General features: G+C 42.7%; 1 protein-coding gene across 3 annotated transcripts in view; it reads left to right on the top strand.

Moving 5' to 3' along the window:
- PINX1 (PIN2 (TERF1) interacting telomerase inhibitor 1) overlaps window positions 1–25,341 on the top strand; it is a 76,294-nt gene that overhangs the window by 34,864 nt on the left and 16,089 nt on the right. Inside the window, exon 7 of one of the 3 annotated variants that reach the window (XR_012417020.1) lies at window positions 20,057–23,065. The exons of the other annotated variants lie outside the window; for them this stretch is intronic. The gene's annotated coding sequence lies outside the window, so the exon portion shown is untranslated. The remainder of the gene's footprint in view (window positions 1–20,056; window positions 23,066–25,341) is intronic. 3 annotated transcript variants of the gene reach the window in all.

A 25,341-nucleotide genomic window follows, 5' to 3' on the forward strand; every position in this document is an offset into this window, starting at 1 on the left:
TGTGGCCTCTTCCTGTGCTCTGCCTCCCCTCAGCACTAGTGTGGCCTCTTCCTGTGCTCTGTCCTCCTCCCCTCAGCACTAGTGTGGCCTCTTCCTGTGCTCTGTCCTCCTCCCCTCAGCACTAGTGTGGCCTCTTCCTGTGCTCTGCCTCCTCCCCTCAGCATTAGTGTGGCCTCTTACTGTGGTCTGCCTCCTCCCCTCAGCACTAGTGTGGCCCCTTCCGGCAAGTTAAGCATGAATCTTCCAAGTACTCTGGTTGTCTAAAGTATATCATGGAAATACGCCATTCCTAACTTATCTTACTGAAACATGGGGTGGGTTGCAGAAAGTGCTCTGAGCCTCCATAAATACATGCTGGTCGTTATTACCCTGACGTGGATGTCTTTTGCATGTGCCTCCTGTAGCCAACAGGCTGTCTCTGGTGGATGGTTCCTCCAAGCACACCCTGCAGGAGGTTGTACCAGGTCAGATACGTTGCCCCTGGCTCCATTTTCCTTTCCCACAGAAAGAATGTGAGGTGTTCTGCCAGGAGAGACAGGCCTCACCTATTGCAGGTTTGCCTTTCTTAGTAATAATAACTGCCCTATTGGGAAAGATTAGTGGAAACTATAGTTGTGATGTGGGAGAGAAAAGAGGAATGAGCTGAGTGCCACCAGTCTTCACTTCAGTCCGAGGTCTGTTGGCAGCTCCCTTTGTAGTGTTAAGCCAAGTCTTCTTGGGTCCTTCTTGAGTTTTCGATTAAAGCATAGACAGGGTCACTTCCTGTGAGAATGATGGTGAGTGGATTCAACCCATACCTAGAGTTGTGGGGGAAAAAGTACAAGCACTAAGCACATTTTTTATCATTGGATATCTTACTTACCTAGAGTTGTTGGATCTTAAGTGTGATCTGCGATTTATTTTTTTCTTTTGACATCACCAGGGCCTGCTGATTTTGTGTTTTTAACACCTCCAGCATCCATCCTACTTTTTCATTCCTTCCAATGAAACCATTCCTAATCATCATGACCCAAAATTATAATCCTAAGTGGCCTTCGCAGCCCCATTGTTTCCTGCTTGCAGGGCATCCTTTCAGAGCATTTTTGAGAGCTTATTCTCAAAATCGGCTCTTCTCCAGTGTTCCTGTCCCATGTCAGCAGTGTCCAGCGTATGACAGATGCAGCTCCCTTAATGCACACACCAGACCCTTGCCCAGCTCACGCTAACCTGCTTCCCTGATGCTGATGCTTGCTGGCTCCTGGTACAGACCTCCCGGGACTCTTCTCACCCAGCTCTGTCACCCAGTCTGCTGCTGCCTCTTTTAGGACCCTGACCACGTTCTGGCTCATTATTTTATTTGGCAGGTTTTTATTAAGTACTTCTGTGCTAGGCGCTGTTCTAGGCTCTGGTGATGCGAGTCACTGCCCCCAGCGGCTAACACCGCAGTGACATCTTCATGGAAGGTTTCCTCTTCTCCATCCTGCCTCTCACTGTGCTCTGCCTTGGTCTGAATTTGCTGATTACCGTCTGTTGCCTTGCGTGCTGTCCTTTCAACAGTGTGTCTTCCTCTTCTACCCATATGACAGAAGCCATGCCTTTGTCCCTTCATAGGCCCTGGCTCAGGGTCATTAGTAGTTGCTCACTAGGTAACTATGAGTTCATTGGTGTAGTTAAAATGATAGCTGGTTTGAACTTCTTTAATACTCATGGGAATCAAGGGTAGTTTTATATTGCAAGTTGATTTCCTTGCTTCTTAATTGATAGCCCTATGAAAGAATTATTAAGTTTCTGCTTCCTACTAAAATCCAGACACATTATCCACTATACTGAGAGTTATACTAAAAAAAAGTATATACTAAGTGTATACTAAAAAAAAGTGTATACTAAGAGTTATACACTTTCATAGTAAATCTGTTTTCAACAGAAAAAGAGTATTTTTCAGCTTAATAAAGAACCTACTGTTTATGGTTCAGCCTTGGTACCACAGAGGTAGAACAATCAGACCTTGTGTGCTCCTGACATAATGCAGTATAAATCTGAACTCTTCTTGCCAAAAAGCTGAACGTAAATCTAATCAAATCTCTAAAAGTATTTTTCATTCACGGAAAATACAAGTTGTAGAGATGCAATCTTAGAAGGAAACAAACAAAAATCCAAAATATGGGACAGAACTCAAGACAATTGACCCAATTCCTACAACAAGTCAGTGGAATGAAAAAAAAATATGGGATTGTGGGAAAGAATAGGGCGTGGTAACTAGAAAAACCCTAGAAGATACAAGTATCACACGCTATTATAGACCTTATTTATGAGCTGATTTGAACCATAAAAAGACACCCGGAGCTGGCGAGGAAATCTGATTGTAGATCGTATTAGATGCCAAGAAATTATTATCTGTTTGGTTAGATGTGCTAATGGCACTGTGATTGTGTAAGGAAATTTCCATACTTTTTAATGGTTTTTACTGCAGCATTCAGGATGAAATGACTTGATATCTGGGATTCACCTTAAAATACTTTAGCAAAGAACAAAGCAATGATGTAACAGTGTGATAAACTTTGTTAATTGTTGATAGGAATATTAGGGTTCACTAATATTTTTGTACATTTGAAATTGTTCATACAATAAAAAAGTTTTTTTAATCTGCTAATAATACGTTAACATTTATTTAGTCCCACCACAGAAATGGTTTAATTTTGTGTGACATTTAAGTTCACAATGTCATGGTCATCCTGCAAGTGTGAAGTTGTTAGTGTTCAATTTATTTTTGCCCTCATACGTCCTAGTTTATTTCTTCCTTAAATCCCTTCAATAAGTCTTCTTGCTGTGTGTACTAATATTAATAGAAGTCAGGGCTGGAAGCAAACAAAGAGAAGAAAGATAGTTGTCCCAAGAGAATCCATATCTCGGTTCTTTCCTGGAATATAATTCCCCAGTCTTCTGAGCAGAGCACCCTATCTCCCACCTCGGAGGACTGGCACATTCCCTTCACAGAGATCTTCGCCCAGATCCCATGGGACAGAAGTGAGGTGTAGAAGCAGTAGAGTGTGCCTGGTTCCTCCGGGCCTCTGCCCTCTGTGCACTCCTGGCTACCGGGGAAATCAAGGTTGGGTATAGCAAGCAGTTAGGAAGATTTGGGAATGCCGAGTAACCAGTAGATTTTTGTTGATACTGGATTCTGGCAAAGAGGTAGGAGTTCCAAAATGGGAACAAGCCCAAAAAGCAACTTTTTCATCATAAATGATGGAGTGGAATGCAAAGCTATTCCAGGCCTGGAATATCCAAATTTGATTGATGTCTCCAGAGTGAAGGTTGTCTTCATACATGTCAGCCTTGTTCTTGTCTGTGGGGTGAAGTGCTCTGAGGGAATGTCATTAGTGTATGAGTGACCTGCTGTGTGTAAGTCCCAGAAGTTTGTCTCCTTGGTGACGGTTCCCCCGGTGCGGTCAGCTTCTTGAGCTTCCCCCTAAAGCAATTCTCTGTTACAGGGGAGGGAGTTCCCTGGCATTGAATGCTGCAGGCTTTTCAACTTGTTCCGAAGAAGTTCTTGATTATGCTAAAGTTTTTTTTTCTTCTGCCTTCCATCCCCCATACTATCTTTTTAACTTGTTCATTTCTTTGAAGCGTTTGGGCCCTTTGCTTTTTCTTCTTTGTACGTCTTCCAGTTTGTCAGTAGGATACAGCTGGCACTTGTACGGCTCGCAGCACGTCTTCTGCTTCTCCAGTGCAGGGACGGGGCAGTACTGTGAGATCGCTGCATTCCAGTGGTGCTTGTGCATTTGATGTTTTCCTTGCCACTTCCTGTGACAAGGTCTCTCATGGGGCCAGGACGATACCCGTGGGCAGCGATGGAGGGGCCTTTATCTTTTAGGCAAATCTGTTCTCCTAGCAGTCTGGATTCCTGAGATACTGCTCACAGGTTTAAAGCACCCAGGAGCCAGGTTAGAATGATACCAGAAATTCTTTTTCATTGGAGGTGGTTTGGTGTAGTTCTCTACGGACCAATTATTTTAAAAGTCAGAAACTTAGGCTCAAGTCCCAGCTCTGTCACTGAACCCTCAGCATGACTTTGGGCAAGTGGTAGAATTTTGTAGCTGGAGAAGACCATCTAGGTCTTCCCTTGACTTCCAGAAAAGGAAACTGAAGTTTGTAGAGGTCAAGCTTGCCCACTGTAGAGCTGAGCAGAGAATTCTGGCTTTTTGCTTCTAGGTGAGCGGAGCATACCACACCTGCTGTGAGCTTCTGCCTCCTCACTTGGGAAATGTGGATGACAGCCTGTGCTCACCTTACCAACTGATGAAATTGTATGGGTTGAAAGTACTTGGAGACTCTTTTAAGGCATAAAGCAAATGTGCAGTCATCATTGTGTTGGAGGAAGTAAGTCTAAGCAGATAGCTGGGGCACCATCATCCTCTCCTCCTTTAGCATATGGGAGGGGAGTTGGAAGCACGCTTTCGTAAGCCATCAGTGGAAATCCATCCCTTTCCTCTATTCACTTCCCCCTTCCTTCCCTTTCTGCAGGATGGGCATGATTAATCTGTGGTACTGGGAAGAGTTCACTGAGGTTTTTGTGTTCTGGAATTCAGTTTTCTACCAGCAGTGTCTTCCTAAAATATATTTCTCTGTATCTTGCTGAGATCATAATAAAATATAGAGCTTCTACTCCATTATCCATCTATTAAGAAAATAGAGCTGAAGAGACTGATGCCAAGGACTCCCCCAGGGTCCACCATCTCACAATGACTCAGTGTCCGTCTTGCAGAAAGGAGAGTTGGGACAGATTTGTCATCTGCATGCTTCAACATTTGGGTCCTGTAAGCTAAGCGCCTGGATCAGGTGGTATGGTCTGTGGTGGGAAAGCAAAGAGAAGAGAGTGCCGTCGTTTTTCATTTGAGGCTAGTGTAACATTAAGAATTTTTACTTTGGCCGGGCACGGCGGCTCATGCCTGTAATCCCAGCACTTTGGGAGGCCAAGGCGAGCGGATCACAAGGTCACGAGATCGAGACCAGCCTGACCAACATGGTGAAACCCTGCCTCTACTAAAAATACAAAAATTAGCCAGGTGTGGTGGCGGGCGCCTGTAATCCCAGCTACTCGGGAGGCTGAGGCAGGAGAATTGCTTGAACCTGGGAAGCGGAGGTTGCAGGGAGCGGAGATCGTGCCACTGCACTCCAGCCTGGTGACAGAGCGAGACTCTGTCTCAAAAAAAAAAAAGAGTTTTTACTTTATTCTCAGCTGGGTGTAATGGCTCATGCCAGTAATCCCAACACTTTGGGAGGCCGAGGCAAGCAGATCAGTTGAGGTCAGGAGTTCAAGACCAGCCTGGCCAACATGGTGAAACCCTCTCTCTACTAAAAATACAAAAATTAGCTGGGTGTGGTGGTGTGCACCTGTAATCCCAGCTACTCAGGAGGCTGAGGTAGAAGAATTGCTTGAACCCAGAAGGTAGAGGCTGCAGTGAGCCGAGATCATACCACTGCACTCCAGCCTGGGCAGCAGAGTGAGACTTGCTCTCAAATAAAGGAAAAAAAAAAGAATTTTTACTTTATTCTCAGTTAGATCATGTAGATAAACTCTATTCTATTGTTTTAGAGTGACCATGACCAAGAAAAACCCAAGTTACTTATAACAGCACTTTCAGTAAAAGAACCACAAAATAATTATCGTTGACATTGTTTAAAGCCCTGCGGCAACATCCAGTTGCATCAGTGTGGTTTAGCAACAGGGTGACTCTTAAGTCGGACAAGTTCATTTATACATACGCAGTGTTCTTGTTCATGAATCCTTAAGAATAATACCAAATGTTGTACATCAGACTCCTGTTAGGTAATATTCCTGCACCCACGGTCTCACTTTGTGGAAGTCACAGTGGAGATAAAAAATGTTATTTCCATCAAAACGGAGAAGGAAAACAATCCTAAAGACTAGTAGTAACAGACGCGAGAATGGTGTGGTGTAGTAGAAAGAGTCCAGGCTGTGTCATCATGCAGACCTGGATCGCAGTCTCGGCTCTGCCCTTATGAGTCATATGACCTTAGGCAGGAATTTAACCTTTCTGAGCCTTAGTAGTCAGCTAGTGGAATGACAAATAGCCCAGTAAGGACTAACTCAGACCCTGGTTGAGAACATGTTCCCTGTTCAACTTTGTGGGAAGTGGCCCTAACTTGGAAAAAACCTACTTTGCCCAGTAAAATTCCCAGGATCCATGTTCCAGCCCATAGTCCTTGGACATTGTCCTCCCTTGATCCCATGCCAGTGGGCTCCTCTTATCTAATGGCCCTGTGTCATGTCCCTTCGCTCAGACATGCAGGGATTGTGGTTTTGTCCACTGCACCCCAGTTTAGAGAGGGAAAATAAGTGAGATTAGACAGCTGTGGGTTGGTCACCAATGTGGTCCGAGTGGCTCTGCTCTTCCCTGAATGCTTTCTTGCAGTCAGGCAAGATGGACCTCCATAAGCCAAGCAGGTGTGTTGGGGAATTAACTGGAATCTTTGATGGCAGATCTAGAATGCACAGTAAGAGAAATGGCAGAGCCAGGCAGAAGAAGGATGGAAACAGGAGCAGGCACGTCTGTCCCATCATTTCCCCTGCAACTGTCAGGCCTCTGGGGGCCTCAAGGACAACTGTTTGCTTGTAAAAGCAACAGCAGGCCGGGTGCAGTGGCTCATGCCTGTAATCCCAGCACTTTGGGAGGCTGAGGTGGGCAGATCACGAGGTCAGGAGATTGAGACCATCCTGGCTAACACGATGAAACCCCGTCTCTACTAAAAATACAAAAATTAGCTGGGTGTGGTGGCGGCTGCCTGTAGTCTCAGCTACTCGGGAGGCTGAGGCAGGAGAATGGCATGAACCTGGGAGGCGGAGCTTGCAATGAGCTGATATCGCACCACTGCACTCCGGCCTGAGCGACAGAGCAAGACTCCTTCTCAAAAAAAAAAAAAAAAAAAAAAAAAAGCAACAGCAAACACATGATGCATGAACATGAACACACCCTTTAAAGTCTCATCAGTTCTGTTGAGACCATCTTAAATTGATGATTGTATTCAAATATAGTTAACAGCATAAAACATAAGTTCAGGTTTATAATACAATTATTTAACTGAGTTATTACTTTTTGCAGTTATTCTGTCCAGATATAGATTCCAAATGCACTGAAATAAAAAAAAAATTGACAAACTAGAAAACGTTTCTTTAAATATTGTGTAATTTATTGAAATAAAATTTAAATATTATGATACAGCTTATCAGTTTCCCAAGAAAGTAGGAAGGGTCCTTACCTCTGATTTCTTTGCTGTGAAAGTGTATGTGGGTACAAACTCATTTTCTTACAAATCATGTGATGCAAGGGACAACCTTTCTCACAGAGAAAGGGCAGAAAACGATGTGCAGACAAAATATGTAATTTAAGAGTCATAAATAGTCTACATAATTAAGAAAAGGGAGGAGGATTTTTATCTCAGAGGGCAAGCAGATGGCCTTTTCTCTGATCACACTAATGATTTGGATAATGATTCTTCTAATATCAAATCATTGCTTCTTGTGCACAATTTGGGAAAACTGATTATTTTCTGAAAAGTTAACACCAGGAGGAGCTACTGAGCAGTAGTTGATTCACCACCTCCAGTTCTAAGCTGGCAGAATCACCTGGTGGACTTATTAGAAATGCATATTGTAGGCTCTGGCTGGACACTAGAAATCAGCATTTTTAACAGGCTCCCAGGTAATATGGTATGTAATTTCAGAAACACTGACCAGACCATTAGACTGAAAATAATTCACTTTTTCTGAATTTAGAAAAGGTGGCTCTACCTTTTGAGAGAGTTGCAAAAGTAATTGAGGAGGAGATGAAAAGATTTTAGTTTTACCTGGCTTACTGCAAAGAGACTGTTCCTAAATGGCCATCAGTGCAGCTTTTGAATTGCCTGGTTGGCTTTTTTTCACCCAGGAGTCCTGGCTACATGTTTGACTGATAAAAAGAAATGATTTTTCTCCTCTTTAGTAATTTCCACTGTTATATTTTCTTTTATATATATCAAGTGGAAGTGTAATTTCATCCTGAGTTTTTAAATCATATGCTAGTTAAAAACCGGTAAAAATGACATATTGCCACAGTCTTATTCTGAGTTGTTTCCAATTATGTTTGAGGGAAATGGATTTGGGAGGGGGTGGAAGTCAACTTGAAGTAATAATTTCTCAAGGCTGGGGCCTGTGCTGCTCTCATTATTTCAACAACACACATGTGAGCATGCATACATGCACACTTCAGTGGACATTTAATAAGCATTGCCCAGGCCACATGGACTCTAAAAGAAATTCAGTTAAGTTTTCAAAAATGTTGGCTGACCAGTTTATTCAAAGGCAGCCTACTCATGTCTTGCAAACATCCCAGAAACACGTGTGTTGATGGGGCAGTTCCAGGATGGAATCTGTCTCCCCATCTATTCCTCACTTCTAGTGTAGCTCTTACTCCTGGAAAGTCGGTTCAGTACTTCATTATTTTCTTTACTTTAAGAACACTTGCTTTATTTCTGATAGAGTGAAGTAGCAGGCACTGTTTAGCTCATCACTGAGAATGTCCCGCGTGCATGCATTAGTAGATGGCTGAGATTCTCCTGACGTGGTTGTCATGGTTGCGTTAGTGCAGATTTCTTCTCTACATCAGACAGCGGAGAGCTCACTAGTTCCTGCTATACCATTTCCTAATTCAAATTTTTGAATAAATTATTATGAATTATGAGTTAATACATTTCTGTGACTGAAAATATGCTGTTTTCTCTCTCTTCAAATTATTTGAAAATATGAAAAGGTGGTTTGAGGCACCTTTTGCTGTGATGATGAAGCACTAGAAATAAAGTGAATTTCGAGCAACACTGGTGGTCCTCAATGTTTAGGTTTCTTCTGAATCTCTGATTCAGGGATCCTCTTTTCATTTTCAATAAAATAGTGGCTTACAAATATTCCTGAAGCTGTAGTAATCTACATGACTTAGGCTCTATTTATCTTTAGAAAGTTTTTGGTTTTCTGTTTTAAGCAACAATATTGTCTCCTATAACCTTGTGTTCAAAACTTTGAGCTCAGGAGAGGCCACTGTCGACTATTTCAGGCTCTGCTAGCAGGCTTGAGCTAAGTGCAGTAGAAGTGTCTTCCAGCACACCCTTTCTGTCACACAGTCAGTGGCTTACTAACAACAGCAGTGCCTTGTATTTGAGGGAGCTTTTGGTTTTTAGAGTGCGGTCAAAATACTGTTTCCTTTTAGGTCCCTGAGACACCAGCCGTGAGAGGTAGGAACTACTCATGAGGAAGGTGACAAGTTAAAGTAACCTGGCTGAAGACGCAGACTAGTGAGCGTGAAGACCCCTAATGAAAAACCAGGCCCCTCTCCCTCCACAGCAGCAACACTCTCTGTCACCCGCTTTACTGTGCTGCAGGTTCACGTGTGTTGCAGGGTAGGGGAGACAGAGACTGCATCAGCTCAATTCAAGCTGTCGGGCTGTTTCTTCTGCTTGGTTCTTGCTGTCAGCATTGCTGTAGGGCAGAGTTTCCCAAAATGTGTTCCTTGGAACCATCGGTGTTGCTGGGAGATGTTTGGCACGGGAGGAGGGGAGTGCTGATGGTTGTCATTGTCACGTGCTCAGATACATTTGGGAAACACGGATTAAACATGTAGATATTTAACAACTTTTTCATTGTATCCTTCTTAGAGCCTTTTATATGGTAATGAACATGGTTCATCTCTAAATCTTAATGTTACTTTTTTGACTGGAACTCTTCTTTTTTTTTTTTTTTTTTTTAACAGCCCTTAGAATAAGTTGAGGAAAGCTACACTAGGTTACTAAGGGAAAAAAATCAGATAAAAAAATGTAGGCAGAGTAATGGATTTTTATCACCTGTCTGGAGTGAACAAGTTTGTTTCCTAGTACTTCCCATATTTTAAACATTATATCTTTTAAAGAAAATCTATTATCACAATAGAACTAAACAAACAGAACAGCAACCCGAAAGGCAGCCTGACGAGCTGAGTCATCATCTAATAGAGAGTTCTTCATTCCCTTTCCCAATTTGCTCTCTGGAAGGGGGGCTGATGGCTGAGTGAGTCTTAATGGTAAAGGCCGGATATGAGAGGTAGAAATGGAACTCATCGGATTCTTGCAGCTGTCTCTGTTCTGGTTGAAATGAAACAAATCGTACTTCTTTTACTCTCCATTTCCCCCTGGGAGATCCTGTGCCTTTCGTATGCCTGGAGTCTTGGACTTCCAATGGTAGTTCTTTTCCCCCAAGCTGCCCTGTTTCTTGGGTTTTGCTCACAGTCTCTTGGAAGCCTCTCTTATCTGAGCAAACAAGCTCCTTCCATGCACTCAGCAGTATACAATTCTGTGTGCTCTTCTAAGTCATTATCTGCTCTTTTCAGAATCTTGCATCCCGTTATCATTTGAACTGACTGGTTCTCCAAATCTCTAAGTTCTTTTACCACTTGGCCTCCAAAGTCATCAACCAGTTCGCTTTTTGAAACACCTGTATCTTTCTTCTGTGGTGATAATAGTTTTTCTTAAACCACCTTTAGGCAACTAAAGCAACTACTCTATTTTATTCGTCCATACAAATCTTTGTTCAGTTGAATGGTACAGAAGCTTAGGCATCATGAAAAAAATAAAATAAAATAAAATAAAATGGGATTTGTGAATAAGGGCCTTTTTGTTGTTTTTTCCTAACTATCATAATATTTGGCATTCCCTAACAGAGATTTTGGTTTAAAAAGTGAGATCACTTTACTTTTAACTTTACCTATTTAGGTAATACAGTATGCTTTGAGAGTCTTGGGAATTTTTCTTACAAGCAGTGACTATAAAAGTAAGTCATAAAGTCACAAGTTAAAGACTTTTATTGGGCCGAGGTGGGCAGATCACGAGGTCAAGAGTTCGAGACCAGCCTGGCCAACATGGTGAAACCCTGTCTTTACTAAGAATACAAAAATTAGCCGGGCATGGTAGTGTGTGCCTGTAGTCCCAGCTACTTGGGAGGCTGAGGCAGGAGAATCTCTTGAACCCGGGAGGCGGAGGTTGCACTGAGCCGAGATTGCGCCACCGCACTCCAGCCTGGGCGACAGAGCGATACGCCATCTTGGTGGTGGGGAGAGAAACTTTTAATTTTTACTTAAGGTGATGTTGATTGTTAAAAATTGTGCCAGCATCTTTAGAAAGGACCCTTTCTGCTTCATTGATTATAGCAGCTAAGAAAGACAGCCTGGGAGCCAGCCAAGCCCTCTGTTTGTAGCCAGGTCAAAGACATTTCTATGAACTTACCCTGGCAGAGGCAGAGGTTTGATAATCCTTCACCATGTAGATTTGGTGAATTTTCTTACTTTGATATTAGGATTTTCACCCAACCCAAGTGATTTTTTTTTTTTTGAGTGAATTAATCTTAGAATTTTGCATCTATAAAGTCAATAAATTTTTGGATTTTATCTTCTGATTCTCTGAATGCATACCCACTTTCTAGATGAGTATAGTATTCGTCCTTTTTAAAAGTATTTGGAAACATGTGAGGTGTTCATTTCTAGCATCACCCCCTTTATCACCGCCTGCGTTCTTCAGCAATGTTAAATTTCTCAGTCTGACACAGACAGGAAGCTTGCCCTGAATAGATACAGTAGATAAATGGTCTTTCTATTCTTGGGAGGAATTCAGAGCACTTGTTATATTGATGTCACTAAAAACAAAATGCAATCTGAAAAACATACATGCACTCAGATTTTAGTTTTAAACCCCTAAAAGTCTAATTTGAACACATCTTCCCACTTATTTAAAAGTAGTAACAGCAGCTGAGCGCAGTGGCTAATGCCTGTAACCCCAGCCCTTTGGGAGGCCGAGGTGGGCAGATCTTGAGGTCAGGAGTTCGAGACCAGCCTGGCCAAGATGGTGAAACCCTGTCTCTACTAAAAATACAAAAATTAGCCAGACGTGGTGGCAGGTACCTGTAATCCCAGCTACTCGGCAGGAGAATCACTTGAAACCGGAAGCCGGAGGTGTTGCAGTGAGCTGAGATTGCACTACTACACTCCAGCCTGGGCAAGAAGAGCAAAGCTCCATTTCAAAAAAAAAGTGGTAGTAACAGGCAAAGGGGAAGGGTTTGCTCCTTTTTACTTTGTAATACTGTTCAGATATTTTAAGTCAGTATATGATGAAGATGCTTTTTGCGAATAAACAAAAATTACTTTTCTGTGTAGGTTAAAGGAAATATTTGCGATTTTAAGATCTGTATGTTTTAAAATGTAATTTACAATTTTATTTTAAAAATTGTAATTTAAATTTTTAATTGTGATAGATTACCAGTGATTGAGCAATAATATTTTGGTTCATCTGAGCCCATTTCTAAAAATACCCCTTCGTTGCCACTTCATAATATTCTCACTTTTGAAGAGAAAAATTAATGAAAAGAGTTATTCTGGTGGTGACAACTCCTTAGCAACTAGCAAGTCTATTTTTTAAAAGTTTACATTTATTCAAATTTAAAAACATTCCAGATCTTTGAATGTAGTTTTCTTCTTACACAAAAGCTGTGTTAAGCAGCATAGCTTTTACACACCCCAATGGAATTATTTTGCCTCTTTGAATCTGTTACTACATACTCATTGCAGTATTTGTTTGAAGTTTATCTTAAGTTAAATCTGTATAGGTAATAAAGAATATACTGAAAGGCTCCTGAGTGACTCATGGTGTCATGATTTGTTACAACAGCATTAAGTGTATTCATGTTGCTGCTTTGACAGAGATCCCTGAGGCAAAATGATTTGTAAATTCACTATACTTTTAGTTTTCAAGTAAGGTCTTTTTTTTTTTTTTTTTTTTTTTTTTCTGGCTATTGAAATTAACGACCTTTCATAATTAAAATTAAAACAAATGCCCCCGTTCCAGTGCTCATCTATGTCCTTTCTTCAGCATTAATTCCTTAGAAGCTTTTTGGTAGAAAGGTAATGGTCTAGGTCACGCTTGTCCAGCCCAGGGCGGCTTTGAATGTGGCCCAACACAAATTCGTAAATTCTTTTAAAATGTTGTGAGATGTTTTAGCAACATTTTTTTTTTAATAGCCCACAGCTGTCATTAGTGTTAGTGTATTTTATGGATAGCCCAAGACAATTCTTCTTCTTCTGACATGGCCCAGGGAAGCCAGAAGATTGGACACCCCTGGTCTAGGTGAAAACATTTGGGCAAACTAAGCTCAGGAGCATAACTTGGCTCAGAAGAACTTGTCAATAATAATTTGGTTTGTAGACCAGCTAATTGAGCATCATGTAGATAATATTCTTGTTAAAATAGTTTAGAGAATGCAGACGCTGGGAGTTACAGACTTGAGGGCAGGAGCTCCTCAAGCTTACACTTCTTGAAGCACCTCAAGGGGAAGATCATGCTTTCATCATCATGGGTATCTGCCCCTAGCCGAGCGTTCGCGCATTGTAGGCACTCGGCAGATGTTAGTGAGGGTCAGAATAGCGTGCCGTGAAACACGTTCATTGGGAGCGGGATCTCGCAAATCCATGGAAGTGGGAACAAGACAGTCTGGAAAAGGGATGAGGCACGGTGTGTGGTCAGCTTCTACCTGGGAATGAAAGCTGCTTGACTGGGAGAGGTAAGGGGGCGTCTCAGATAACGAGATGGTGTATTGTATATACTCACACTAACTAACATAGTAAACATTGTGATCTAAGTAATTCACACAGATGACAGCTATCCCATGAGGAATACAATGTAGACTGCTGTTTATCACATCACAGCAATTAAACAATCCTGTCCCTGAAGTAGTTCTTTTTTTCCTATTACACTCATCTATAGATAAAACCATTTCATCTCAAGATGCTAAAAATACCTTTGCCAGAGTCCCTGCGACGTGTATGTGGTGTGCCATCTGCAAATCTTTCATGAATTCCATCCCTGAGAGTATTTCTGTTTGCTGTAAATCTGCTTTACTTCATGCATTTCTCCCAGACCCACTCTTGAGTGGTGCCAGGTGCCAGGCACTCATAACTATGGACTGTGAAGAAGATGCACAGTCTGTCCCTTCAGGGAGCACACAATGTCACAGGAGAGGGACAGTCAATGAATTTGATGCAGTTTGGTAACTGTTGAGCTGGAGCTGGAGGCAAGGCATGCACGTGGCCCCTGGGCACCTCCCTCTCAGGTGGCTTCCTGCGCTCCTGGAGGAGGTGTTGTCCTTGCTAATCCATAAGGACAGAAGGGTCAGTAAGAGAAGATGCAGGAGGATTTTCAAGCAGAAGTTGCATCGGGTGTGGATGTGAAGTGGAAAGAGGGCAGAGAGGAACCTGCAGCTGCAGGCCCATCCAGCGCGGAGAGTGCGGGAAGGGCGAGGCCAGTGCATCCGCAGGGCTTGCTGTCGTCCAGTTAGAGGATAATTCTCTAGATCTCTAAATAGCTGGACCTTTATCCAGAGACTCAGACTCCAGTGGTTGATTGTAACACAGGCAAGCTCCACCACTACCCTTGCTGGTCCTGAGCGGGAGAGATGGGCTGTCCTGGCCAGCACGGGGAGTTAAGAGTCTCATCACTCCTAGTTGTAACTGGCATCTCTGTGGAGAGACTGAGATGGGGCATGTTGTCCTGGGGGTCTCAGGGCCTCCAAAAGCTACACGCTTCTGGTCAGCCTGGAAGAGGGCAGGATGTCCACCCGCTCCCAGGCAGGAACCGTGGCAGCACCACAGGCCAGATTCGAGTCCTTTGCTGCGCATAGTACTGGAGAGAGGTCGCCGCCACCACCCTGGCACCTCTTCCAGGGTTTACGGTTTGTAGTCAGACTCCGTGTAGAAAGCCAGGGGGCCAGCAGATCCCCCAAGCACATCAGCAGCAGCCACAAAGATGGGGGCCGGAGCTCCCCAGACCAAAACAACCCACTAATCCTTTTAAAAGAATATAGCTATGTTTCCAACTTTGCACTGAAGCCTAAATTCGAATTGTGGCTCAGCAAGCTGGTTTCACCAGTCACCTTTATTCTTAGGCAGAGTTTACCAGCTGGCATGCCACGAGTGGATGGTAGGTGATCCGAGGGATCGATCCCTCAGCGCTCTTCGTGGCCAGGATCCTGGAGCAGCTGCCGTCCCTAAGCTGGTCACTTCGTACTGCCCCTGCAGTGACCTGAGGATGCTGTGTACAGAGCATTTGCAATATGTGCTTCCACCAAGAAAGGATGGGAGCCACTGGAGGCTTCAGATGCTTTAGGTGCAGCTGGATGTTGGAAAAAAGAGTCTTGTTATGAATTAATTTTGACTTTTTGGGTGGGTGTTGAAAAATGAGCTGGCATCTAAAAAGGAGGGGATTTTGGCTGGGCGTGGTGGCCCACGCCTGTCATCCCAGCACTTTAGGAGGCCGAGGCAGGCAGATCATGAGGTCAGGAATTCGAGACCAGACTGGCAAACATAGTGAAACCCCGTCTCTACTAAAAATACAAAAAGTAGCCAGGTGTGGTGGTGCGCACCTATAATCCCAGTTACTCAGGAGGCTGAGGCAGGAGAATCTCTTGAACCTGGGAGGTGGAGGTTGCAGTGAGCTGAGATCACGCCTTTGTACTCCAGCCCAGGCAACAGTAGGAGATTCCGTCTGAAAAAAAAAAAAAAAAAGAGTCGGGGGAGGGGGAATTTTTTTCCCTGAGAGCCCCCAAAAGACATCTGCAGGGAGGATAGACTGTATGTTTTGCATGTACTTGAGAGCTGCTGGGGGCTTTGAAGTATGGGACAGGGCTGGTTGCTTTTGCATTTTAGAAAGATCCCTCTAGCAGCAGAGATAAGGCACTAAGAATGAAGAGGGCAGAGAGGGGCCAGACTGAGGCAGGCAGGTGGAGGCTGCTGTTCCAGAGGACGCCAGAGCCCGAGCCTGAGCCTCAGCCTGAGCTGCTCAGTGGTGGCAAGACCTGAAGAGAAAGGGGCAGCTTGGTGGGGGCATGTTGGGAGGTCGAGGCCCTGGGACTGGGGGCCGACAGTATGGACAAGTTGAGGCTCTGACAGCTTGGATGGATGGTGGCACGGCTCCCGGGAGAGGAGCGCACGGCCGGGCAGACGTGCGGAGGGGAGCAGCTCGGGATGTGAAGCCTCTGCTGGTACACCCTTGCTTTCTCCCCCTTGCTTGCCTGTCATCTCGTCACTCGTGCTGTTAACTTTTCCTTCACATCTGATCTGATGCTGTGAGCTCCTTCACTTCTTTCATGTACTCATCAATGCATATCAGAGCCCTCTCTGCCATCGGGTTGTGACTTCCTGAAAAGCCTCCTTCGTTCTCATTTGAACACTTTTTCCTGTCATTTGCTGTGCTAGAAGACTTTTATTCAGCCTTGTTAGATCCCTTACAGACACAGCCGGTGGGGTGTAGTGGGGGAGGAGCCTTGAGAGAAGCATGGGGACCTTCTGGAAGTGAAAGGGATGAGGAGGGAACCTGAGTCCTGAGAGTGAGTGCAGATGGCACCTCCACCTGTGTCCTGTCCAGAGATGAGGGCCAGCACCTGCCGCTTGGCTGTGACGGCCTCCTGGCCTCCTGAATGCAGTTGTCCTCACAGAGAGAGCACTCTGCACTAGGCTTGTAGGGTTTTTTTCTGTGTGAGTTTTAATTTCAACTATTTTTAAATTATAAAAGCAGTACCTGTCCACTCTAGAAAAATCATGACCTATATATAATACGTTAGGAAGAAGGGGGAAAAATCTATGATCCAAACAGCCAGAGATAACTGCAGTGAAAAGCTGGGCACATGGAGGTGTGTGCGTGTGGTCTCAGTGGTGTGTACCCTTCCTGTCTGTCTCAAAAGCAGAGTCATCGGATACGGACAATATTGAACTTGAAAAAACAATTGAACACGTTTTGTCTCTTTAGCAGCTTGCATTTTTGGCTCTGCCACTGGGCCTGTGACATGTGTTGTTTATGGTCCCTGTGCTATTTGAGGACATTCCTAAAATGCTACTCCTTTGACCACTGCCCTCTACATTGCAAGGGAGCTCCCCTCTGGACAGAGGCTAAGATGAATAAGTTGTGGAAACCTAACGTACAGTATGGTGACCACAGTTAATAAGAACACACTGTGTACTCAAGATTTGCTAAGAAAGTGGATCTTGGGTGTCCTCACCACTCGCAAAGGTAACTGTGAGAAGTGATGCATGTGTTAATTAGCTTGACTATTATCATTTCACTATGAATATGTAGATCAAAACATCACATGACACACCTTAAACATAGAGTTTTCCTGTCACTTATACCTTATTACATCTGGAAAAAAGAAAGGACGTTCGTCCAGCATAGCTCCTCATCTCGCTGGCCCATCTCTATATGCAGGGTCCCCTCAGTTACACTGTAGTTACAGTCTCAGTTACCGTCAGCCTTGGAGGAGGTGGGATTCTTTTATTCCTGCTCCATGTTCTGTCTGCCTGCGAGATGCCTGCTCATCCCGGGACAGAAGGTGCTGCAGGCGGGAAGGGGAGGCTGGCAGGAAGCCGGTACTGGGCTTGTCCCTTTCACGCTCCCACAAAGGGCTCTGCTCTTCCATCCCCACCCCCACCCTCATCCTGCTTTTCCTGAGCTCCTCAGTTCTGGTATTACATAATATTCCGGTTAGGACCAGTTCCTGTTTTGCCAGGGAGAGGAATTGTGACTCTTTCAGGGAAAAACCCTGTTCTAACATTAGTAGCGGTCACTGGCGGCCAATCCATGATCTCATAAGGGAAACCCACCGCTTTGCTGTCTGAGTCAGCGCACAGATGGGGTCACCTTTCTGCCTTGGTTGGCTTCCCCTCAGCCTTGTTTTTCTGCGAGAGTCCACGATTATTTCTCCTAGGATAATGGAACTGCCAGGCTTCAGGTAGGCCACTTTCTGTGACCACTTTCACTTAGACACAGATTCCTTGGGTTACCTACTACACTCCAGGAAAAACTGTAACGATATTATACCAACAGATATACATTCACTTTTTTTTTTTTTTTTTGAGACAGGGTCTTGCTCTGTCTTCCAAGGTAGAGGCATGGCACGATCTTGACTCACTGCAACCTCCGCCTCCCAGTTGCAAACGATTCTCTTGCCTCAGCCTCCCGAGCAGCTGGGATTGCAGGCACACACCACCATGCCCAACTGATTTTTTTGTATTTTTAATAGAGACAGGGTTTCACCATGTCTCCAACTGCTGTTCTCCAACTCCTGGCCTCATGTGATCTGCCCGCCGTGGCCTCCCAAAGTGCTGGGATTACAGATGTGAGCCACTGTATCTAGCCTACATTCACTTTTTAAAACTGTTGCTTATGGAGTACTCTACATGTGTTTAAAAGTAGAGAGAATAATAAAGGAGTCTCTCCATGCCTGGTACCCAGCTTAACAATGATCAATTTGTGGCCAGCCTCATTCCAGCTGTACTCCCACCCGTCTTTCCCATTACTGAAGCAATTCCTGGACATCATATCTTTCTATCTGTATGTATTACATATCTAAAAGATAAGGTCTCCATAACACACAATCACAGTACTGTTATCACACCTAAAAAAATTAACCACAGTTTCTCAGTATCATCAAATCCAGTCAATGTTCAAGTTTCCTCAGCTGTCTAGTAAGTTTTTACTTTGCATATGTATTTGAATCTAACAAGGTCTGTATATTATAGATTATTCGGTAATGTCTTTTAGACTCTCCTGACCGATAGGCTCTCATTCCTTCTCTCTTTTTTCTTTGCACTTTATCATTGAAGTCACTTTGGGTTCCTTATCTTACAGAATTTCCCTTATCCTGAATTTTATTGATTTCACCTTCCCAGTGGGCTTTAGTATCTTCACTTTGTAAAGAGACCCTACACTGACTGGCTTTACCACATAGATACAGTCCCTGCTGAATCCACATTTATCCTTAATTTCCCTGGTGTGGCTCTTGTTACCAAAAGGTAAATGGTTCTTGCTGTCATGTAGCTTACAGTGTAATCTGAAAGGTAATAATGTTGTAAACTTTTTCAAAATAATAATGTCAAATAGAAGACATGTCAGCCAAGCATGGTAGCTCACGCCTGTAATCCCAGCACTTTAGGAGGCTGAGGCGGGATTGCTTGAGCCCAGGAGTTGGAGACCAGCCCAGGCAACCTAACAATATCCCATTTCTACAAAAAGTTTAAAAATTAGCTGGGTGTGGTGGTGCATGCACTTATAGTCCCAGCTCCTCGGTGGGGCTGTGGTGGGAGGATTGCTTGAGCCCAGGAGTTCGAGGCTACAGTGAGCTGTGTTTGTGCCACTGCTCTCCAGCCTGGTGATAGAGCAAGACTCTGTCTCTTAAAAAAACAAACAAAAAAAATGTGTGCGTGTGTGTGTGTAAAATATGTATATATGTGTATATATATATATATATATAAATACATTTATATATAATATCAAATATAGACATTTCTGCTATAACACAATTTATGCATTCATGAAAAATATTATATTTTATAAAAATAATATAAAAATAACAGAGCTCATGGGAAAAATTGGGTAAGAGTCAAACTGTTAAAATGTGTGTCATTTTGCACCCAGAATACATGTTGCCTACCCCTCCACATGCACAGTAATTGTTTCCTCATGAGATAATTCACTCAGACCAGGGGGGCTACTTGGTAGTCTTAAAAATGTTTAAAGACAGTCGAATGGACAGGCTCCCCACTAGCGGTCCACACTGGGGTGCAATCTGCCAGCAGCTGAGGGCTGTCTGGGGAGAGGCGCTGGGTGCAAGTGTGGTTGCAGGTTGGGTCCTGGGAGTTGGCCTGCAGAAAGTTCATAGGAGTGCTTTCAGGACTGCCCGCTGCGGGAGCAAGAGGGAGGAAGCAAGATTACACAGGGAGGGGATTTGGCCTGCAGTGTACACTGAAGTTTTCAGCTGACTCCACAGGGAGCTCTTCCCAACTGCCCCAGATCTTTGGAGGGGGAAGAGTCTTTGTGCCCCTGCATTGACCAGTCACACGGTCCAACCTTGCGGGGTGAGCCCTGCGGGGGCATAACTCATGCTTAATTTTCCTAAAGTAGACTGGAGGGGTCCTACCTATGCTGCAGCCACACTGAGACTTGGAACTTTTTCTTTCTTTCTCAGGGTTATAGTTCTGCTCACACTGTCTTGGCTCCCCTTGCTTAGGAAATGTCACGTGTGAACCATGCAACTCCCCGCTATGCAAGAGAATCACAAGGCCTCTTCACTTTTGTATTGGCTTCAGGAAGGTATTGATGCCATTTATAGACCTAACCCTGATGTTCAATTATCAGGTTTATCAGTCCCAAGAAACTCACCTAAAATGTAACATCTCTTTAAATATATTGGCAAGGAAGTGAACAAATGATTAAGAATAATTTTGTAAGATAACAAGGCATTTTGAGTCGATGAAAATGTGAAAAATAAAGAAGGATTATAAACCAAAGACACCAGTGGATCCACATACAACCTGGATGTCCTCAGTGAGGAAAGTGACTGCCTCCTTTTTACTCACTGTGGCCTAGCTCTGCGTTCGTCATATACGCTCCCTTAATCTGGTGGTGATATATCCAGTCCAGAATCTCTTTCAGGTAACGAATCCTTCCATCTTTAATTTGATTTTCATGGTAACAAACCTAAACACTTGTCTAGCTAAAGAGAAAAGAACTATTCTCAGTACATGATTTGTGTTCTATTAGAGTATGTAGTGTTTGTTCCTTACGTGGAGGGGGTGCTGTACACATGTATATGTAGGTACACACACACAAGCAACAGACCTCCACACACTGGGTACTTAAAAATCGGTCTTTCAACACGAATTAGCTCAGTGTTGCAAAAAGCATTTGTATTTAAGATCTTTCTTATTTGAGTTTGGGGTTTAAGAACTTTTGTTCTAGAGGAAAAAACAGCTTCAACCCCAGCTTATTGTTCAAACTGTCCCAGTGGGATTGCTATAATAAGAACTAATTGTAATTAGTACAGCAAATGTTTGTATAAGTGAGTGTTATCCTATTGCTTGAAGCTACCTGAAAGTGTTTTTTTATAGTAATTTAAATAAACATTTTCCTGTGCCTTAGGAGTTCTTTGTAATTCAAACTGTTTGTAATTAAGTCATTTGGATAATTTATCATCGAAGCATAGTTGGATGGAGTCTAAGAATCTTGTCTTTCGTAGACTGGTTCTAAAGTAAAGTATTAAAATAAGGTTCTGATGGGTTAACTTGCTAGGCTAATCTTTCCATAGAATAATGCAAGAAGCAGCTTAAACCAATCCTAAATAGCTCTAAGTGTAGTTTAGAATATCTGTTGATGCTTATCTGTCATGAAATTGTAATCTTATATAATTCCATTGGAACTACTTTGTAACAACCAGAAATTTCTGTTTAAAACACAATCTTGAACTAGCTTAAAACTTTATGGGAATTATCTAAAAAGAAGTTTTTTTCCTTGGTAAGATTGAAATGATACGCTCTTTATGTTTATTAGGGATCAGAGTGCTGGTAGGTTTTTCTGTTTCTCAAGGTTCTGTTAATTCTTATCTGAAGCCGCCTGAGCCTCTAGGAAGTTCACTCAGAGTTTGTATTTCTTCGAACAGCGGGCAGTCTCTGCCAAAGAGCACAAGGCTGAAATGCTTTAGTCTTTGATTTGTCATCTGTTGTTCTTTGACAAGTTTATCTTTCCTGCATCAAAAAGGCTTGTTTTAAGCAAAGTAGTAGCAGTAATGACATCCCCCCTCCAGTTACCTCTGTCCCCTAACTTTAGTCCAGGCTCCTGTAATTCTCATTCTGACTCTTAAAATCACATGGAGGTTTTAAGTTTTACCTGACTGGTTTTGAAGTATTTTGTGGGCCTGAACTCCAAATAGCTTTTTAACAAGTGCTTAAACTTATTTTATGCCTTTCAGTAAACTAGGTTTTGTGAGGTTTATTTTTCTGCAAGCAGAAAAGCTGACCTGGGAAAGCTACTTTAAGTAAATCTGAACCTTTCATGTCAGCACCATTTCTAAAAGGAACATGGCTTTTGTAGGAAATTGTTGAGTAGACTCTGGGAATCAGTGCAGTTAGTTTTCTTTTATTTCTAGGTAGCACTGAAACTTGTAAATAGAATATCAGCTTTAAAATAATTTATCCAATTCTGATTCCCAAATTGTTAAAGTTTCAGATTGGATTTGTGTACCTGCTTACTTTGTGATCCTAAGGAAGGCCACTAAAATCTTCTAAAATGTATGATGTGCTTTATAAAGTTAAACAGTGACATTATTCATTTAGTTAAATCAGTCATTTCATTTTAGATCAGCCTCCTCACTCTCAGCCCCTGTGTCCTCCCTGCTATGGAGATCTATGTGTTATTATACAGGCAGAAGCATGACTTTCATATTATTTTATTTTTTTAATAGACCTCAGGTACTCTGAATTGGATTAATCATGATGCATGACACATTATCATCATTGGTCACAGTTTATTTTAGACTCTTTATAGGGATTCTTAGAAGGCTTTAACCACTGTTAGACTCATACTGTGGTGGCACCCTCTTAAAATTAGTGAATCAAATCAGCTGTCTTTGAGTTGAGGTTACCAAGTGATCCATAAACAGCCTACTTTCTAGTCATCTATGTTTTAAAAGTATAGGATCAGACTTGAATTGACTCAGTGTCTTTACACGAGGCTATAGTCTTAGAATGACTCCCTTCAGGATAATATCTCATTATTTCATAGTTCTTCTATGTAATAGTGCTTTAACCATTTTCCTTTCTGGTTCCCTGTCCCCTCCAATTCCTTTTCCTACTTAACTCAGATGTTTTTCTTGCTACCCAGTAGCATTATTTCATGACAGATGATTAAATGGGTAAGGTATAATCCCTATTCACAACCTCATCAGGAAGTCTGGGACATTCACAGTCAACCGGAGCAAAGGCCTTGAGTGCTGTGCCAGAGGACTGGGGGCATATGTGATGCAGCACTGGATTCAGCTTGCAGAGACCAAGGAAGATAACCTTTGCATGTGTCTCGAAGGAGCAGCAACTGGCAGGTTCAGAGGCTTTCCAGAGAGAAAAAAAGACCATATCTGCAAAGACACGGGTTCTTGAAAGCACAGATCCTTTTGGGGAACAACAGCCCTACTGATGGCTAGTCTGTAAGTGCTCCAGACACTTCTCCTGTCTGTGTTACTTTGAAACAAATCCATCCCAGAAATCAGTATTTCATCCACAGGTATTTTAGTATGTGAGTATTTATCTCCAAAGGTTAAGAGGTTCTTTTTTAAAATGTATATCTCTGATGCCATTATACTCTATAAAAATTTATAGTAATTGCATACTATTAATAAGTGTTCAAAGTTCAGTGTTCATAAATGTCATAAATTTGAGTTTTCTTTACATTTTCATTGAATTAAGACTCAAATAAGGGGCACACATAACAATTGGTTGATGTATCTTTTAAATTTCTTTCAATCTGTGGAGTCTCCCTCCATATTTCTTTCCGCTCCTCTTTCATTTTTAGAATGAAATTTGGAATGTGTATTTCCCCTTATTAGTAGATTACTCTGAGGAACAGATTATATGGAAAAGACAGGATAAATATTTATGTCCTTTATTTAGCAATTTCCAAACCAGGTGCTCTAGCATTCTCCAAAGAAAACTGGAGAGTTTTCCTTTTTTTTTTTTTTTGCTAGTGAATTGAAATGTTTGATGTTTCAGTGCATTGCAGTTATTATCTTCATTGGCGATCAAATTTCCCGTTTCTACCCAATGGGAGCCTGGTTCCTGAGTACTTTTTTTGGACAGATCTTGCTCTGTTGCCCAAGCTGAAGTGCAGTGGCACCATCTCGGCTCACTGCAACCTCCGCCTCCCGGGTTCTAGTGATTCTCCTGCCTCAGCCTCCTGAGTGGCTGAGATTACAGGTGTGAGCCACTGTGCCCGGCTAATTTTTATATTTTTAGTAGAGACAAGGTTTCATCATGTTGGCCAGGTTGGTCTCGAACTCCTGACCTCAGATGATCTGCCTCCCTCGGCCTCCCAAAGTGCTAGGAGTACAGGCATGAGCCACTGTGCCTGGCCTTTTGAGTATTTAAAAAAAAAATTTTTTTTATTGAGTATATTTAACGTGTACATGTTATGAGTTACATATATATAGTGACATAGTTACCCATTTTCCCTTCATAGCAAGAGCAGCTATAATCTCATTTAGTGAAGCTCCTGACAGAGTATACTCTTATTAACCACAGTCCCCACGCCATACCTTCGATCTGAAGTTCAGAGATCTGAAGTACGGCGTGGGGACTGACACACCTGCTACTCTGCATCCTTTGACGTACATCTCCCCATTTCTGTCCCCACCCTGCTCTAGTAACCACTGTTTTATCTTACTCTCTATTTCTGTATATTTGCTTTTTTTAAAAGGATTCCATCATATCAGTGAGATCATGCAATATTTTTCTTTCCTGTCTGGTTTATTTCACTTAGCATAGTGTCCTCTAGGTTCATCCATGTCATGGCAAATGGCAGGATCTCCTCCTTTTTAAAGGCTGAATAATATTTCACCGTATACGTATATACACACCACAGTTTCTTTATCCATTCACCCGTGGACAGACACTTAGGACGTTTCCATGTCTTGGCTATTATGCAGACTGCTGCAGTGAACATGGGAGTGCAGCTATCTTCACAAGGTGATTTGATTTGCTTTGGGTATATTCCCAGGAGAGCAATTGCTGGGCCATACGGTAGTTCTATTTTTAATTCCTTTGGGAACCTCCACCCTGTTTTCTGTAAGGGTATGCCAATCGGCATTCCCACCAGCAGTGTACAGGGTTCCTGTTTCTCCACACTCTTGCCAACACTTAGTATTTCTTATCTTTTTGATAATAACTCTCCTAATGGGTGTGGGGTGATATCTCATGGTGGTTCTGATTTACATTTCCTTGATGGTTAATGATGTTGAGCATCTTTTGGTCATGTGTATGTCATCTTTTGAGAAATGCCCGTCCAGCTCCTTTGCCCATGTTTAAATCAGGTTATGTGTTTTCTTGCTATTGAGTTGCATGAGTTCTTTTTAAGTTTTAGCTATTAACTTTATATCAGATACATGGTCTGCAAGTATTTTTTCCTAATTCGTAGGTTGCCTTTTCATTTTGTTGATTGTTTCCTCTGCTGTGCAGAAGCTTTTTAGTTTGATGTAGTCCCATTTACGTATTTTTGCTTTTGTAGCCTGAGCTTTTGGTATATATCCGCAACATCATTGCCAAAAGCAATGTCAAGGAACTTTTCTCCTGTGTTTTCTTCTGGGAGTTTTATGGTTTAGGTCTTATTGTTTAGGTCTTTAATCCATTTTGAGTTGATTTTTGTGTATGTTATAAGGTTCAATTTCATTCTTTTACGTGGGAAACCCAGTTTTTCCAGCACCATTTATTG

Source organism: Macaca fascicularis, chromosome 8 (genome assembly GCF_037993035.2).
Source record: "Macaca fascicularis isolate 582-1 chromosome 8, T2T-MFA8v1.1".
In the NCBI taxonomy this organism is placed as follows: Eukaryota; Metazoa; Chordata; class Mammalia; order Primates; family Cercopithecidae; genus Macaca; species Macaca fascicularis.